Source organism: Lagenorhynchus albirostris, chromosome 8 (genome assembly GCF_949774975.1).
Source record: "Lagenorhynchus albirostris chromosome 8, mLagAlb1.1, whole genome shotgun sequence".
In the NCBI taxonomy this organism is placed as follows: Eukaryota; Metazoa; Chordata; class Mammalia; order Artiodactyla; family Delphinidae; genus Lagenorhynchus; species Lagenorhynchus albirostris.
The window spans coordinates 55,084,066-55,102,847 of NC_083102.1; the positions used below are offsets into that span (position 1 = coordinate 55,084,066).

At 37.7% G+C, this 18,782-nt stretch overlaps 1 long non-coding RNA gene across 1 annotated transcript in view; it reads right to left on the minus strand.

The window, feature by feature from the left end:
* LOC132524708 (uncharacterized) overlaps window positions 1-17,451 on the minus strand; it is a 437,056-nt gene extending 419,605 nt beyond the window's left edge. Inside the window, exons 1-2 of the long non-coding RNA XR_009541987.1 lie at window positions 17,355-17,451; window positions 11,732-11,765 (exon numbers count right to left, since the gene is read on the minus strand). This is a non-coding gene — a long non-coding RNA (uncharacterized LOC132524708). The remainder of the gene's footprint in view (window positions 1-11,731; window positions 11,766-17,354) is intronic.
* Between the last annotated feature and the right edge of the window lie 1,331 nt (window positions 17,452-18,782).

Here is an 18,782-nt window from a genome sequence, read left to right on the forward strand (position 1 = left end):
GTCCACTATGTTCCCTTAACCACAGGGGACACATATCAAGTTCTTCATGCCATCTGTTAAATCTCCTCTCTCCTGATCTGAGATGAGGAAGAAAGCACACTCCCAACCTGCCTCCTTGGAGATGGGACTCACCACAATGCTCTCCAAAGAAACCTGAAACAATTTCTACTCTCTCAACTTTTTCATGATCTTTATGTGGGCGAGAGATTTAAGAATCATGTAACCAGTTCTCATTTTACTCCTTTGGAAATCCTGCATAGGAATCAACTCCTCCTTTAGAGCACAGCATTAATTATATCTTTGGATCTTGGCTGAAACATCCATTTTAATATTGTTACACGTGAACATTACCCATCCATCACATATTTTGCAAGGGAAAAAAGTTGAAAACTGCTTCAATGTTTTCACATTTCCTGCAGAGCCAAAAATGAGAAGACTGGCCCAGAGATAATCATCAACAAGAACCAAGTTCATAAAAACTGAAATGAAATGAAATAAAATAAAATAAATCAAGCTCATATTTTCAGTATTCAGGTAACATCGAAGGGTTTAGAGGAAAGCAATCAAGATGATTAAAGAGTATAAAAATTAAGGATAAAGGAATTATGATCTCCTGAAAGTAAATACCTAACTGTAATAATAACATACAAGAATGTCTACACTCCAGAGGAGTGTGTCAGGCTAGTTCATCTAAACTCATAACAACTTTAACTTGGCTATAACAGAACAAATGAACATAAATCCTGGCAGAAAGAATTATTAAATATTTTAATGGGTTACGAATGGAGGTCATGGGTACTTCTTTGAAGTTTTTTTTTTTTTTTTTTGCGATACGCGGGCCTCTCATTGTTGTGGCCTCTCCCGTTGCGGAGCACAGGCTCTGGGCACACAGGCTCAGCGGCCATGGCTCACAGGCCCAGCCACTCTGCGGCATGTGGGATCCTCCCGGACAGGGGCACGAACCCGCGTCCCCTGCATCGGCAGGTGGGCCCCCAACCACTGCGCCACCAGGGAAGCCCCTGAAGTTATTTTTTAAAATAGAAAATCCTCTCTTTAAAATACCTTAGCAGGAGGGCAGACAGCAGAAGCAAGAAGAACTACAATCCTGCAGCCTGTGGAACAAAAAACACATTCACAGAAAGATAGATAAGATGAAAAAGAGGGCTATGTACCAGATGAAGGAACAGGTTAACAGCCTAGGAAAACAACTAAATAAAGCGGAGATAGAAAACCTACCAGAAAAAGAATTCAGAATAATGATAGTGAAGATGATTCAGGACCTCGGAAAAACAATGGAGGAAAAGATCGAGGAGATGCAAGAAATGTTTAACAAAGACCTAGAAGAATTAAAGAACAAACAAACAGAGATGAAAAATACAATAACTGAAATGAAAAATACACTAGAAGGAATCAATAGCAGAATAACTGATGCAGAAGAACGGATAAGTGACCCAGAAGATAGAATGGTGGAATTCACTGCTGCAGAACAGAATAAAGAAAAAAGAATGAAAAGAAATGAAGACAGGGGCTTCCCTGGTGGCGCAGTGGTTGAGAGTCCGCCTGCCAATGCAGGGGACACGGGTTTGTGCTCCGGTCCGGGAAGATCCCACATTCCGCGGAGCGGCTAGGCCCGTGACACACGGCCGCTGAGCCTGCGTGTCCGGAGCCTGTGCTCCGCAACGGGAGAGGCGACAACACTGAGAGGCCCGCGTACTGCAAAAAAAAAAAAAAGATCATACACAAATGATCAAGTGAGATTTATCCCAGAGATGCAAGGATAATTCAACATATGCAAATCAATCAATGTGATACACCATTGAAACAAATTAAAGAATAAAAACAATATGATCATCTCAACAGATGCAGAAAAAGCTTTTGACAAAATTCAACATCCATTTATGATAAAAACTCTCCAGAAAGTGGGCATAGAGGGAACCTACCTCAACATAATAAAGGTCATATATGACAAACCCACAGCAAACATCATTCTCAATGGTGAAAAACTGAAAGCATTTTCTCTAAGATCAGGAACAAGACAAGGATGTCCACTCGTGCCACTATTATTCAACATAGTTTTGCCATGGCAATCAGAGAAGAAAAAGAAATAAAAGGAACACAAACTGGAAAAGAAGAAGTAAAACTGTCACTGTTTGTAGGTGACGTGATACTATACATAGAGAATCCTAAATATGCCACCAGAAAACTACTAGAGCTAATCAATGAATTTGGTAAAGTTGCAGGATACAAAATTAATGCTCAGAAATCTCTTGCATTCCTATACACTAATGATGAAATATCTGAAAGAGAAATTAAGGAAACACTACCATTTACCATTGCAACAAAAAGAATAAAATATCTAGGAATAAACCTACCTAGGGAGACAAAAGACCTGTATGCAGAAAACTATAAGACACTGTTGAAAGAAATTAAAAATGATACAATCAGATGGAGAGATATACCACGTTCTTGGGCTGGAAGAATCAATATTGTGAAAATGACTATACTACCCCAAAGCAATCTACAGATTCAATGCAATCCCTACCAAATTACCAATGGCATTTTTTTACAGAACTAGAACAAATCATCTTAAAATTTGTATGGAGACACAGAAGACCCCTAATAGCCAAAGCAATCTTCAGGGGAAAAAATGGAGCTGGAGGAATCAGACTCCCTGACTTCTGACTATATAAAAAGCTACGGTAATCAAGACAGTATGGTACTGGCACAAAAGCAGAGATATAGATCAATGGAACAGGATAGAAAGTATAGAGGTAAACCCACACAGCTATGGTCAACTAATCTATGACAAAGGAGGCAAGGATATACAATGGAGAAAAGAGAGTCTCTTCAGTAAGTGGTGCTGGGAAATTTGGACAGCTACATGTAAAAGAATGAAATTAGAACACCCCCTAACACCATACACAAAAATGAACTCAAATGGATTAGAGACCTAAATGTAAGACCGGACACCATAAAACTCTTAGAGGAAAACATAGGAAGAACTCTCTTTGACATAAATCACAGCAAGATCTTTTTTGATCCACATCCTAGAGTAATGGAAATAAAAACAAAAATAAACAAATGGGACCTAATGAAACTTAAAAGCTTTTGCACAGCAAAGGAAACTACAAACAAGACGAAAAGACAACCCTCAGAATGGGAGAAAATATTTGCAAACGAATCAACGGACAAAGGATTAATCTCCAAAATATATAAACAGCCCATGCAGCTCAATATTAAAAAAAACAAACAACCCAATCCGAAAATGTGCAGAAGACCTAAATAGACGTTTCTCCAAAGAAAACATACAGGTGGCCGAGAAGCATATGAAAAGCTGCTCAAAGTCACTAATTATTAGAGAAATGCAATTCAAAACTACAATGAGGGGCTTTCCTGGTGGCGCAGCAGTTGAGAGTCTGCCTGCCGATGCAGGGGACACAGGTTCGTGCCCAGGTCCAGGAAGATGCCACATGCCATGAAGCGGCTGGGCCCGTGAGCCATGGCCGCTGAGCCTGCGTGTCCGGAGCCTGTGCTCTGCAACGGGAGAGGCCACAACAGTGAGAGGCCCACGTACCACAAAACAAAACAAAACAAAACAAAACAAACTACAATGAGGTATCACCTCACAGCAGTTAGAATGGGCATCATCAGAAAATCTACAAACAACAAATGCTGGAGAGGGTATGGAGAAAAGGGAACCCTCTTGCACTGTTGGTGGGAATGTAAATTAATACAGCCACTATGGAGAACAGTACGGAGGTTCCTTAAAAAACTAAAAATAGAATTACCATATGATCCAGCAATCCCACTACTGGGCATATACCCAGAGAAAACCATACTTCAAAAAGACACATGCACCCCAATGTTCATTGCAGTAGTATTTACAATAGCCAGGTCATGAAAGCAACCTAAATGCCCATCGACACATGAATGGATAAAGAAGATGTGGTATATATATACATCGGAATATTACTCAGCCATAAAAAGGAACGAAGTTGGGTCATTTGTAGAGACTGTCATACAGAGTGAAGTAAATCAGAAATAAAAAAACAAATATTGCATATTAATGCATATATGTGGAACCTAGAAAAATGGCACAGATGAACCGATTTGCAGGTCAGTAATTGAGAAACACATATGGACACCAAGGTGGGAAAGTTGGGGGGGGGCGGGGGCGGGGTGGTGTGATGAATTGGGAGATTGGGATTGACATGTATACACTGATGTGTATAAAATAGATGACTAATAAGAACCTGCTATATAAAAAAATAAATAAAATTCAGAAAATAAAAATGAAATAAAATAGCTTAGCAGAAGTCTTGCTCTAAAACAGGGTGTGATTTCTTTAATGTCCTGTGAAGCTTTTGCATGTATGGCCATTGCTGATTCTCCTACTCTAGTTTCTTCAGGTCTCTTATTGGTGCCCTTTGCTCTAATTTCTTTTCTTTTATCTTAGGTATCTCCTGTTTCTCAACATCCTGCTCAAGGCAGTTTCTGGTTAGCTTCTGACACTGTCTCAATTTATAACAAGAAGTGAAAACAAATTCTCCATCCATGAGTGAAACATAGCACTATGCCTGATATGTGGTTTTGCAAGGCTTTGACATGTTTGCTCATGTATGTCACCCACAGAATCTCCCTCTACAGTCTGTACTTGGTTTTAATATCTTGTAGAATTCTGTAGTTGGAGAGAAGACGTAAAAGGTTTTGAGATTTTGCTAGTTTCTGGAAGGTTTTTATTGGCTGCAAGTTATGACTGAAATTATTTACTCGCTCTTGAGTTTAATATGTAAAAGAGACTTCTAGTCCCCTCCACCAGGAAGCCTACAGAACCCACTGAACCAACCTTACGCACTGGGGGAAGACACCAAAAACAACGGGAACTATGAACCTGCAGCCTGTGAAAAGGAGACAGCAAACACAGTAAGTTAAGCAAAATGAGAAGACAGAGAAACACACAGCAGATGAAGGAGCAAGGAAAAAACCAACCAGACCAAACAAATGAAGAGGAAATAGGCAGTCTACCTGAAAAAAAGAGTAATGATAGTAAAGATGATCCCAAATCCTAGAAATACAATGGAGAAAATAAAAGAAACATTTAACAAGGACCTAGAAGAAATAAAGAGCAAACAAACAGTGATGAACAACACAATAAATGAAATTTAAAATTCTCCAGAAGGAACCAATAACAGAATAACTGAGGCAGAAGAATGGATAAGTGGTCTGGAAAATAAAAAGTGGAAATAACTACTGCAGAGCAGAAAAAAGAAAAAAGAATGAGAAGAATTGAGGAAAGTCTCAGAGACCTCTGGGATAACATTAAACATACAAACATTCGAATTATAGGGGTCCCAGAAGAAAAAGAGAAACAGAAAGGGACTGAGAAAATATTTGAAGAGATTACAGTTGAAAATTTCCCTAACATGGGAAAGGAAATAGTCAATCAACTCCAGGAAGTGCAAAGAGTCCCATACAGGACAAATCCAAGGAGAAACACACCAAGACACATATTAATCAAAGTATCAAAAATTAAATACAAAGAAAAAATATTAAAAGCAGCAAGGGAAAAACAACAAATAACATACAAGGGAATCCCCATAAGGTTAACAGCTGATTTTCCAGGAGAAACCTTGCAAGCCAGAGGGGAGTGGCAAGACACATTTAAAGTGATGAAAGGGAAAAACCTACAACCAACATTACTCTACCCAGCGAGGATCTCATTCACATTTGACAGAGATATTAAAACTTTTACAGAAAAGCAAAATCTAAGAGAATTCAGCACCACCAAACCATTACAACAAATGCTACAGGAACTTCTCTAGGCAGGAAACACAAGAGAAAGAAAAGACCTACAATAACAAAACCAAAACAATTAAGAAAATGGTAATAGGAACATACATATCAATAACTACCTTAAATGTAAATGGGTTAAATGCTCCAACCAAAAGACATAGACTGGCTGAATGGATACAAAAACAAGACCCATACAATATGCTGTCTACAAGAGACCCACTTCAGACCTAGGGACAAATACAGACTGAAAGAGAGGGGATGGAAAAAGATATTCCATGCAAACAGAAATCAAAAGGAAGCTGGTGTAGCAATTCTCAGATCAGACAAAATAGACTTAAAATAAAGACTGTTACAAGAGACAAAGAAGGACACTACATAATGATCAAGGGATCAATCCAGGAAGAAGATATAACAATTGTAAATATATATGCACCCAACATAGGAGCACCTCAATACATAAGGCAAATGTTAACAGCTATAAAAGAGGAAATCGACAATAACACAATAATAGTAGGGGACTTTAACACCCCACTTCCACCAACGGACAGATCATCCAAAATGAAAATAAATAAGGAAACACAAGCTTTGAATGATACATTAAACAAGATGGACGTCATTGATATTTATAGGACATTCCATGCAAAAACAACAGAATACACTCACTTCTCAAGTGCTCATAGAACATTCTCCAGGATAGATCATATCTTGGGTCACAAATCAAGCCTTGGTAAATTTAAGAAAACTGAAATAGTATCAAGTATCTTTTCCAACCACAATGCTATGAGACTAGATATCAATTACAGGAAAAATCTGTAAAAAATACAAACACATGGAGCCTAAACAACACACTACTTAATAACCGACAGATCAGTGAAGAAATCAAAGAGGAAATCAAAAAATACCTAGAGACAAATGACAGTGAAAACACAATGACCCAAAACCTATGGGATCCAGCAAAAGCAGTTCTAAGAGAGAAATTTATACCAATACAATCCTAACTCAAGAAATAAGAAACATCTCAAATAAACAACCTAACCTTACACCTAAAGCAATTAGAAAAAGAAGAACAAAGAAACACCAAAGTTAGCAGAAGGAAAGAAATCATAAATATCAGATCAGAAATAAATGAAAAAATAGCAAAGATCAATAAAACCAAAAGCTGGTTCTTTGAGAAGATAAACAAGATTGATAAACCATTAGCCAGACTCATCAAGAAAAAAAAGGAGAGCTTTACCCAGCAATCCCACTACTGGGCATATACCCTGAGAAAACCATAATTCAAAAAGAGCCATGTACCACAATGTTCATTGCAGCTCTATTTACAATAGCCAGGACATGGAGCAACCTAAGTGTCCATCAACAGATGAATGGATAAAGACGTGGCACATATATACAATGGAATATTACTCAGCCATAAAAAGAAATGAAATTGAGTTATTTGTAGTGAGGTGGATGGACCTAGAGACTGTCATACAGAGTGAAGTAAGTCAGAAAGAGAAAAATAAATACTGTATGCTAACACATATATATGGAATCTAAAAAAAAAAAAAAGGTTCTCAGGAACCTAGGGGCAAGACAGGAATAAAGACGCAGATGTAGAGAATGGACTTGAGGACATGGGGAGGAGGAAGGGTAAGCTGGGGCGAAGTGAGAGAGTGGCATGGACTTATATACACTACCAAATGTAAAATAGATAGCTAGTGGGAAGCAGCCACATAGCACAGGGAGATCAGCTCGGTGTTTTGTGACCACCTAGAGGAGTGGGATAGGGAGGGTGGGAGGGAGACGCAAGAGGGAGGAGATATGGGGATATATGTATATGTATAGCTAACTCACTTTGTTATAAAGCTGAAACTAACACACTATTGTAAAGCAATTATACTCCAATAAAGATGTTAAAAAAAAAAAGAAACTTCTAAATAGGCTGCCTTAGGCTTTTCAGTGCTATCTAGACCTATGATGTAAAAACTGTATAACAGTGTGGGAGAGAAAAGATAAGTTTAGAGGAAAATACCTCAAGTAACCCAAAGAATTTTTTAATAAATGCTTTTATGTTTCTATCACACATATTCTCCCCCTGACCTTCAACCTTAATATCTATTATCCCTGCATATGGTGTTTCCAAGAGTGGGTAAAGAATTCTGGCATCCATGTGTATGTATGTGTGTATATGTGTACATATGTGTGTAACATTTGCATATATACATAACATACATAAGAGTTGGTGGCACATAAGATATATCTTATCTCCTCCAAACCCCAATGAAGATGAAAAATATATTTTCGAGAAGAAAACTGATATTTGCATATAGATAGATAGGGATACATCCAACTCTCAGCTTACTGGTTTTTTCATCATCTTGAATCCCTACAGCAAAGGTATGCCCAGCACCACAGACTATTTTTTCTCCATAGCAGGAATTCTAAATTTGCACATGTGAAAGCAAAGGGTATCAGGGGTTCACATGTAAAAACCTTCATGAGTAGAAAAATGCAGTATTCATCGTCTTCGACAGAACCAAAAATGTCAAATAACAGAGGATATTTAAGAAGACTAAGGTATTGACTGATTGAATGATCCAATCTGATATTTCTGCAAGATCTAATTCATAGCGCCAAGACATCATTCCAGTAAATCAAGTTGAAAAGAAAAGAGGCTTATTTTTATAATCCATCTTTCCTCAGCAAGGTTGGTTTCCATAGCCACAGGCTTGTCAGCCAGGTGGTTTGGTTAATGATGACCCTAGGGAGGCAAAAATATGGGTCTCCATTTCTCCATCTCTATTTGCAAAGCACAGCCAAATTGGTTCTAGAAGTTGTCTGAGAAGTAGACTGTGTCCCCAAAGAGACTAATAATCTCTGATCAGCAACATCTTCAATAAAAAGGGCAGACAGCAATTCTTGGTTTGTCTACAATCCAATACTCTCTTAGGGAGCAGTAATGCTGCCATGGAATTCCCCTCAGCCTGAGGAGAAAGGCAAACAAATCCGTCGCCCTATCAAACAGCCTGGATGTTTTTTCCTTAATACTCAGAAATCCCAGGGTTTCTTTCTGAACCTCAGCTGCTTCATCTATAAACAGAGAGGTTTGCTCGGTCTCTTCTGTTCCAACATGCTGATTCTGCTCCCTGACCTAACAATTCCTGTTCCACCATAAAAAACTTCTCATGATCTTTCTGCCCCACTTCTCTTTTCCAATGCTGGCCACACAACAAAGCACTGGTACCCAGTAGGATACTCTTCTGGTTTGTTAAGCCAAAAGCCACATTTCTCCACCTTTGTAACTCAGTCTTTTAGCTCTAGCCCGATTTGGGAACCAAACACTCAAGATATATAACACTAAATTTGTCAAAAGTGCATCACATTTCAAAAGCACAGCAATAAGTCTTTGTTGATCCTGCTGACCCTCCAAGCTATTATTCAGTTTCTCTCCTTTTCTTGCCAAATTTAATTATATGGTCTACAGAACATCACCTCTCCTATTGTCACCAAATTGTCACCAAATTCCTTTTTAAATAGCTGAGATAAGATTTAACTGCCAACATTCCACTGAAATATTTCTCTTGAAGGTCACAAATGACTAAATTAAGGCTAAAGCTGATGAGTTTTTCTCAGTCCTTATTATTCTTGATCTTTTCTCAGCATTTGACACAATGACCTCCTGTTTTTCAAATTATGTCCCCCCATGGATTCTGTGACACCGTCCAATCGCAGTGTCCCATTTTGTGGCTGCTCCTTCTCCATCTCCTTCTGGCTTATGTTTCACCTCCTAGTACCCAAATGTGTGTTTTCCCAAGGTCCTGACCTCTATTCTTCAATCTTTTAGTCTATGCCCAATCCTTCTGAAACTTCATCTACTTCCATGTCTTCAATTATCATTGATAACCTCCAAATAGACATCTGTGACTTTCAAGTCCACAGCTCTGAGCATTCATGGCTCTATAGATTTATTTACCAGAAATTTCCCCCTTAAACATTCTGTTCTAATTTTTAAATCAACACACTCAAAGCTGAAGGCTTTGTCTTCCCAGCTCCCAAACCAGTTAACTGTCCAAAACTTCTCTATTTGGTCAGTAGAAACACCAACCTAGAGACCTGAAAACATTCACTTTACACTTCATGTGGTAAATATGAATTGATGGTCTCTTTTATGCCAAGCAGAATTCTAACTACTAAGTACTAGAAACACAATGATAAGGCCCAATCCTTGTCCTCAAAGGGTTCGCCCTCTACTTCCTCTACCACATATTTATTCCATAATCCCTTTTAATTGGGATTATAATATTTTCCCCCAAACCATCTCCTCTTTGAACTTCACTTTTTCTGCCCACCTATACCTCACTTGGCCTCCTACTTATACTCAAAGTTCTAAAGTAATCCTTCATTTCTTCTTCCTTTATACCCTATTACTTTCTAGGTTCTATCAAATTTCCTTTGTAATATTACTCATACTCAACAGTAAACATTTACTGGGTGACTTCCAACTGCTAAGCACTGTGCTAAGCAAGGAGAACGCAGTGATAAAGATGACACAAAGTCTCTGCCTTCAACAACTTCAGAGTTAGTGTAAGAAAGAGACAGGTAAATAAATAATTACAGTGCAGCAGCACAAATATTATAAATGGGCCTAAAAGAGAAGCCCCTAACCTAACTTGGATTCAAGGAAGACTTCCCAAAGAACATGACTCTTGAGTTGAGCTATAACGTATTACATGGTGTTAACCTATCAGACTGGGGCATTCCAGACAGGACAACAGCAAGTGGTTCAGCAGAACTGAAGTATGTACACAGGGAGTGACAAGCAAGAGGTGAGACTGGGAAAGTAGAAATAGGTCACATTAAACATAAGAGTCATGGCGTTTTATAGGCTGAATTATGTCCTTCAAAAAGACGTGTTGAAATCCTCCTAGCCCCCCGTACTTGTAAATGTGATGTTATTTGGAAATAGGGTTTTGGCACATGTAATCAAGTTAAGATGAGGTCATTAGGATGAGCCCTAATCCAAGATGACTGGTGTCCTTATAAGAAGAGGAAAATTCACATGGACATAGAGAACAGGCTGGTGGTTGCCAAGGGGGAGGGGGTGGGGGGAGGGATGGACAGGGAGGTTGGGGTTAGCACATGTATAAACAACAAGGTCCTACTGTATAGCACAGAAAACTATACTCAATATCTTATGATAAACCATAATGGAAAAGAATATTAAAAAAAGAATACATATATATGCATAACCGAATCACTTTGTTGTACAGAAGTAATTAACACAACATTGTAAATCAACTATACTTCAATTAAAAAAAAAGAATGAAAAATAAAGAAGAGAAAATATTCCATGAGAAGACAGACACACTCAGGGAGAACACCCTGTGACGATGGAATCAGAAACAGAAGCACTGCAGCTGCAAGGCAAGGAATGCCTGAGGTTACTAGAAGAAAAGGCCAGGAAGTATCCTCGCTTAGAGGATAGCCCTACTAACACCTTGATTTCAAGCTTTTGGCCCCCAGTACTGTGAGAGAATAAATTTCTGCACAGTTGATTTTTTTTAACCAAAGTAATAAAATTTACATTTAACACCACTAAGATTTCCCTACTTCTGTCCACCTCATTCCTACTCATCCTTCAGCCCTAGCTCAACTCTTATTTCCATGAAGACTTCTGTCTTCAATAGAATGTTTGATTCTATTTCACCAACATTTACTAAGCACCTACCATATCCAATACATTATACTAGCTGGTACAGATAAAACAAAATTTTTTTAAAATCCAAAACTATGCTTCCTTTCACAAAATAGTTTACAAACCAGCAACAGAAAACACACCACAGTATCATTCTTTCAACCAACAGACATGTATTGAGTGTATGTGTCCAGCATAGTTCTAGGTTTTGATGAAACAGTGACCAGAACTAACGAAGATGCTTGCTCTAATGGTACTTACATTAGATGGGAGGCAGGCAGGAGCAGGGAACAGACTATAAAACAGAAAAAATACGTACAGTACAACTGAACGTGGTAAGTACAATAAATAAAGCAGGAAAGAGAAATAGGAAGTGTTAGAATGGGTTCTCTAATGATCCCTACTTCTCTGTATCCAAAATTTGATGGGTTGAACTTAATGGTGAAAGACTGAATAGTTTACTACTATGATAGGAATGAGACAAGAATGTCCATTCTCACTACTTCTATTCAACATTGTACTGAAGGTTTTAGCCATAACAATTAGGGAAGAAAATGAAATAAAAGGCATCCATATTGGAAAGCGAGAAATAAAATTATATTTATTTGCAGATGACATGATCTTGTATATAGAAAATCCTAAGAGATCCACTAAAAAACTATTAGAACTAATAAACATGTTCAGTAACGTTGCATAATACAAGATCAATATACAAAACTCGATTGTATTTCTATACAATAGTGATGAGAAAGCCAAAAGTGAAATTAAGAAAATAATTCCATTTACAATATTAGCAAAAAATAAAATACTTCAGAATAAATTTAACAAAAGGAATGCAAAACTTCTACTCTGGAAACTATAAAATATAGCTGAAAGAAATTAAAGGAGGCCTAAATAAATGGAAATACATCAATGTTCATGGACTGGTGGACAATATTGTTAAGATGGCTTTAGTACCCACAGTGATCTACAGATTCATCAAAATCTCTATATAAATCCCAGATGGCTTCCTTGCAGAAATTGAGAAGCTGATGCTAAAATTCATATGGAAATTCAAGAAACTCAGAAGAGCCAAAAAAAATCTTGAAAAAGAAGAAGACATTGAAGGGCTCACAATTCCCGATTTCAGAGTTTACTTCAAAACTACAGCAATTAATACGGTGGGTTCTAGCATAAGAATAGACATGTAGATCAATAGAATAGAATTGAGAGTCTAGAAATAAATCCTCACATTTACAGCCAATTGATTTTCGGCAAGGGTGCCAAGACAATTTAATGTGGGAAGAAAAATCTTTTCAAAAAAATGATGCTGGGTGAAACAACTTGATATCCACATGCAAAGGAATGAACTTGGATCCCTAACTCACATCGTATACAAAAATAACTCAAATGTTCATCAACTGATCAGTAGATAAAATGTGGTGTATCCATACAATGGAGTATTATTCAACAATATAATGAAGTTCTGATACATGCTTCAACATGGATGAAATTTGAAAACATTATGCTCAGTGAAAGAAGGCAATTACAAAAACCACTATTATATAATTCCATTTATATGAAATGTCCAGAATAGGCAAATCTACAGAGACTAAGAGTAGAACAGAGTTGCCTAGGGCTGAGGAGGATAGGGGAATGGAAAATGGCTGCTAATGGATATGGTGTTTCTTTTTGAGGTGATGAAAATGTTTTAAAATCAGTTGTGGATTGTTATGCAACTCTGTGAATATACTAAGAACAACCTAATTATACACTTTGTGAGTGAACTGAATGATTTGTGAGTTATACCTCAATAAAGCTGTCATATTTTTTAATTGATTGGTTGAGCCTAGGTCATATGCCTACACCCTAGCTGCAAAGAAGCATGGGAAAGTGACTACTATCTGGCTTTTTCAGTCTTCCTCTTACCAAAACTCATATGATAAGAATTCTCCAAATCTAGAAGGATAACTCAGATCCTAGGCAGCCCAAAAAAATTGATAAATATTTTCTAAGTCAGCTAAGAGTGTAATAAGTACTATATGAGTAATACCAAGTGCAAAAAGCATTAAGTCTCCCAGAAGGAAAAAAATGTTTTGAAAGGAAAAGCATTGGTAGTGGCCCTTCCCTAAGCTCATTCATCACATGTTCTATTCTGCTGTCTTGGGTATATATTATTCTTACCTCCTCTAAGAAATTATAAGCTCCTTGAGATCACTTGAGATTATAAACTCCTTTTCTTGAAGGTCTCAACCAAATCTAGCAAGTGTCAAATGGTCAGTAATTGATTTAATTAGTTGTGGTATCATACAGCTTCACCACAACTGTCAGTTTTATTTATATTTTTTAATAACTTTTTTTAAAAATAAATTTCTTTTTGGCTGCATTGGGTCTTTGCTGATGCGTACGGGCTTTCTCTAGTTGCAGCGAGCAGGGGGACCACCCTCCGTTGCAGTGAGCGGGCCTCTCATTGCAGTGGCCTCTCTTGTTGCAGAGCATGGGCTCTAGGTACGCAGGCTTCAAGAGTTGTGGCATGCAGGCCCAGCAGCCGTGGCTCGCAGGCTCAGTAATTGTGGCGCACAGGCCCAATTGCTTCATGGCATGTGGGATCTTCCCAGACCAGGGCTGGAACCCACGTCCCCTGCCCTGTCAGGCAGATTCCTAACCACTGCACCACCAGGGAAGCCCAGTTTTATTATTTTAAGTTTAGGATTATTTTTATCCAGCTTTTTAAATTATGTATTAATTAAAAAATTTTGGAGCTTTTAAATATTAAGGGAGTTCTCATGTAACTGGTTGATTGGGTTACTGTACCCCTTTCAAAATATAGCTAAAATTGGCTTTTTAGTAACAAACCTTCTTCTTTGTGACTTTTGCTTAGAGAAATATTTTCAATTAATGGATTGGTTACTTTACTTTGTACTGAACTACTTCAGCTCTTTACAAAGCATCTTGCACTCTTAACTTGACAAAGCTCTAGACCCAAAGGTTCATATGTAGATTAAAAATGAAAATCATGTAAACTCCTCCAGTGTTAAAGTAAGGGGTCGGAGAGGGGGACCCAGAACACCATGGTTTGTAATTTTGACAAAATCCAAAAAAATGTGTTTTTATATTACAATTTATCTTAAAAATAATATACTTTACTACTAATGGTAATACTTGACACTGCACTGTGACAAAGCAACAGGGCATAAAGATTCCTGATATGTCATTTTTTAATTTCTCAATTAAGCCACAGGAAATAGAAAAATCTATAATCTGTGTTAAAATACACAGACTTACAGTAGTTATTTAAGCAAGTTTAATTTTTTCATATATTCAGTTTTTTTATATATATATATATATATATACACACACACACACACACACACATATATATATGTTCCTATCTACATTTCATCCTATAACAAAACAAAAAAAAATTTTTTTAAGTGTTTGAATTTGGGAAACTATAAAACAACAAAATCTATATTTGTTGTGGGCTTACCCTTTTTTTTACAGTTTGTATTTATGTCAACTTCCAATTTATTTCTTCAAAATAATTGCACAGCTAATTATCCTGGATATTTAATCATCCTCAGAGCTTGAAGTTTCAATTTTTTTTACATTATCTATACCTAGAAAGGCTTATGGAAAGTAACAACAACAACACAAAAAGCAGATATTTTCAAATCCTCGGTCCAATTTAACTTAAGGGATCCTTACACATCCTGATACAATTTCAACTCAAGCAGCCTAACTACCACTTGTATGTTATGAAATTCCATATGATGGCATTTTAAGCTGTACTTAAGAAAAGGCACTACATAATTTATATTTACACTTCTTTCAAGTTTTATGTGCTTAGAATCTAATAGTCTCTCTTCAAAAGCCAGAGAGAAAGAGCATGATTTTGTAAATAAGATGTGTGTTCCAATGGCAAATATTTATTGGGTTTGAGTTTTTGTTTTACTGTAACCATTACTGTGCTACATCATTCACAAGTATTCTCCTAGTCTACAGCTAGTGCTTGGGACAATGGAAAATATAAATATGATTTTTATTTGTTTGTTGAATATTTCCAACTGAACAGGGAATATTTTGTCTTCTTGATCTCGGTGCTGTTTATTTTTTGTTTGTTTTAGTTTTTTTAGCTAAGATAAAGCAAATAATCTTGGGAAGATTGATTCTGCTAGATTGTAATTTTTTTTCTTAGTGAAATCTACAAACTGAGTATATAATCTTCTAAGTCAGCCATTATGGATATCTTCTGCTAGTGTTCTAGAAACTCAAATATTGGGGGAAAAATCTAGAAAGAATGGCATGGTTCAAAGGGATCCAATTATAATGAATATTTGTCTTTGGCATTTTCATACGTCATTTGAGAAAGATAACTTTCTTACCACACCCTAAATGAAATCAGTTTTGGCCCATGAGCTAAAATTCAAGCATATCATTCTCTGACCAGCTCACTCTGTCCCATACCCAAAATGATACCTTCAGTCCATTGAAGTTACCACCTTTTCACTGTCCTTGCTCCTTGTGTACTCACTTCTCTACTTAGTCAGCCTAAACTCCAAAGTCAATCACTAAATCATTCCCCTGAGTGACATTCAACTCCCTTTCCCCACCCTTCCTGTTCTAAGTCACTTGGCAAAACCTCAACCCTCATTAAACCCTACTCTGCCTGCTCCACATGGCTGACTGATGTCACTTTAAATTCATGACCTCTAACCCTAAGTGGGCCCTCCATGCTACCTGGTATTCACACTGTATTTCCCTAATCAAATCATTGTCCCACTCTCCTAGGCTACTGCATCATAATCTCTACCACCACCCTCTCCTTTATCCTCACTCTCAGCTGATGACCTTGCTTCCTATTTCAATGAAGGAGCCATAGGGATTCTTTTAAAACAAATCAAATAGTGTTCTCTCTCTGCTCAAAACTCTCTAGTGGCTTCCCCTTATCCCTCATAGTAAACACCAAAGTCCTTACAATGACTTACAAAGCCCTACATGAACTGGCCCTATTACCTCTCTGACTTTATCCGCTATGCTCTCCCCTCCATTACTATTCCTACTTTACCAGCCTCCTTGTTGTTCAGTTAACACAATCAAGCACTCTCCTACCCCAGGGCCATGGCACTTGCTGTTTCTTCTGCCCAGAACAGTCTTCCCTCAGATATATTTACACGGCTCACTTCTTTGCTTCCATTTTCTTTGTTCTCAGTGAGGTCTTCTCTGACCATTTGATTTAAATTGGAATCCTATCCTTCATCCTACACCTCCCTCTACCCCATTGTTGCTTCATTTTTCTCCATAGCACTTATTACCATCTGCATACTATATGTTTTAATTATTTGTTTCGTTTTTTGTCTATATCCACCCACTAGAATGTAAGCTTGAGCCTATGGGCCAGGATGGTGGCCTATTTTGTCCACTGTTGAAACCCCAGCATCTAGAATAGTACCTGATACATAGTGGGTACTTAATAAATATTTGTTGGAGAAATGAATGAGTGAATGAATGAATGAATATAGCATCTTTACTAAAGGAGGTATGTCTAAACCTTACCTATTGGCTTGCTAGTTTATGTCAGCTTGTTGCCTCTGTAATCATTAACAAAGAACACTTAAATCCGAATTTATATTTGACTGGCAAAAAGGAAAAGTCAGAGAATCATGAAAATGTTACACTGCCAGGGTAGAGCAGCTATGACCAATGCTGTGTCTAGCAGGAGCATCTGTGAGCAGTTCCTTTGCCCATAAAAAAAGGAGCAGCTGTAGTCGTTTCTCAGCAGATATCTCAGAAATAATGACTTGTAACTCAAAGCTGCTTTTTCTCTAATCATAAGACTCACAAAAGGTATATTAAGCCCATGAAATTTACTTAAGTCCCACTCACATTAACCAATACTACTCACCTCACTATAAAAATGCTTTTTAGGGCTTCCCTGGTGGCGCAGTGGTTGAGAGTCCGCCTGCCGATGCAGGGGATACGGGTTAGTGCCTCGGTCCGCGAAGATCCCACATGCCGCGGAGCGGCTAGGCCCGTGAGCCATGGCCGCTGAGCCTGCGCGTCCGGAGCCTGTGCTCCGCAACGGGAGAGGCCACAACAGTAAGAGGCCCGCGTACCGCAAAAAAATAAAAATAAATAAAAAATAAATAAATTTTAAATGCTTTTTAAGTAACTAAAGATTGCCTTCATGTTAGTCAAAGTTAATGGCATGTTTAAGCAATGCAAGAAAAATAATATTTTATCAATATATAAATATAACCAAATTTTATTGTACCATAAATCACTCAAAGTGTTTTCTTATATCTATTTTTAAAGACAGCATTAGGGGCTTCCCTGGTGGCACAGTGGTTAAGAATCCGCCTGCCAATGCAGGGGACACGGGTTCGAGCCTTGGTCCAGGAAGATCCCACATGCCACGGAGCAACTAAGCCCGTGTGCCACAGCTACTGAGCCTACATTCTAGAGCCCGCGAGCCACAACTACTGAGCCTGTGTGCCACAACTACTGAGGCCGTGCACCTAGAGCCCGTGCTCCACAACAAGAGAAGCCCCCACAATGAGAAGCCCGCATACCAGAACAAAGAGTAGCCCCCGCTTGACGCAACTGGAGAAAGCCCGCGTGCAGCAACAAAGACCCAACACAGCCAAAAATAAAATAAATTAAATAAATAACTTTTTTTTAAAAGACAGCATTAAACCATGTAGATCTATATTATTAACACATTGCAATCTGGGGTGCTGGGTTTGAAATTTTGAGTAGTGGTTTGGAAATTTTTTTGAAGGAAAAAGAAAGCAAGATCAATTTTCCTCTTGCAGACTTTAGTAGGTAATATGAAAGTCACATATATTACCTGCTTTAGAAATCATTTAAGTTCCCTCTTCCATCTCAGCATTCAGAATAACAACCCAGCAAAGCATTGAAAAACTCCTCAAATTTAAACCATTAAAATGAAATCTGTCTCTGAATGTTTGAAAGGATTTACTGTAAAAATATCAGTTGACATTAAGTTAATAAAGTTAATCACTCATGACCCTGAAGGAGGAAAATGGTGGAGGAGAGAGCTGGAAAACATTACAGAATTTAATGTTGCTGAAGGGAAGGGCCTTGGGGGATTACTATTAATTCACCATAGCTAAATTCAAATACAAGCTTTTCGTTGTGTTATTTTCTTGTGGCGTCATTTTTTTCATCAAAATTAACCAAGAAATAGCCACTAGAAATTTTTCATTTGAATTTATTACTTACATAAGCTAGTTAAAATCTATATAAAAGTTTTAAGACAAATTATTTGACTTGGATCCAACTACAGTGACAAGGTCAGCTTATTTGTTTG